Source organism: Petaurus breviceps, unplaced genomic scaffold (assembly GCF_028583685.1).
Source record: "Petaurus breviceps papuanus isolate PSGF00001 unplaced genomic scaffold, PetGlider_PUasm1.0 556, whole genome shotgun sequence".
Lineage (NCBI taxonomy): Eukaryota > Metazoa > Chordata > Mammalia > Diprotodontia > Petauridae > Petaurus > Petaurus breviceps.
This window is the reverse complement of record NW_027186374.1, coordinates 3,790,978-3,792,005: the sequence shown is the minus strand read 5'-3', so window position 1 is coordinate 3,792,005 and position 1,028 is coordinate 3,790,978. Positions and strand designations below refer to the sequence as shown.

Sequence of the window (1,028 nt, the reverse complement as noted above, 5' to 3'; positions counted from 1 at the left end):
ACACACTTACACATACCACACACACAAACAACCACACACTCATGCACATACACACACTCAAAGACACACATACACACACTCACACACATGCAATACACACATACCCCCCACACCACACAAACTCACACACATGCACATATAAACACTCACATACACTCACACACACCACACACATACACACACACTTACACATACCACACACACACCACTCACACACATATCCCCCACATACACACACCACACACAAACACAGCACTCACCCAATGCACATATACACACATGCTCACACTCATATACATATACTCACACACATACTCACACTCACACACACATACACAAACACCACACTCACACACATACTCTCACATACACACTCACACACACATACCCCCCACATACACTCACACACAGTCTCCTGACGGCCATTGTGGTGAATCCTCAAACCCCTTCTCAGAAACGTGTTGTTAAGTGCAGAAGGAAAATGCATAAGGTCACAGAGGAGACAGCAGGCATTTACTGAGCTCCTCCTGTGTGCCAAGCACTGGGTGTCCAAAGAAAGCTGGCAGGCAGTCCCTGCCCTCGAGCACACACTGGAATGGGGGAGACCCACAGACACAAATGTGGACAAGCTGTACAGGATAAACAGGAAGCAGTCACGGAGGGAAGACGCTATCCTGAAGGGTTGGGAAAGGCTTTCCGTGGAAGGTGGGATGGTAGCTGTGATCTGAAGGAAGCCAGGAAAGCAGGAAGGGGAGATGAGGAGGGGGAGCATTCTAGGCCTGGGGGAGGGGAAGAGGAAAGGTGTAGTGAGGGGTGCACAGGGGCCCCTGTAAGGGAGGGCCAGGAGGAGGGATGGAGTGTCTGCCTCTCTTGTCTGTCTGTCTGCTTGTCTCAATATCAAAACAGACCAAGTTCATGGACCCCAAGTTAAGAACCTCTGAGAGAGACATGAGGGAGGGAGGGGGAGAGGGAGAGAGAGAGACAGAGACAGAGAGATTGACAGAGAGAGACATACACAGAGACAGAGA

General features: G+C 50.2%; 1 protein-coding gene across 1 annotated transcript in view; it reads left to right on the top strand.

The window, feature by feature from the left end:
• LPIN1 (lipin 1) overlaps positions 1-1,028 on the top strand; it is a 24,410-nt gene that overhangs the window by 8,930 nt on the left and 14,452 nt on the right. The gene's annotated exons all lie outside the window — the stretch shown is intronic.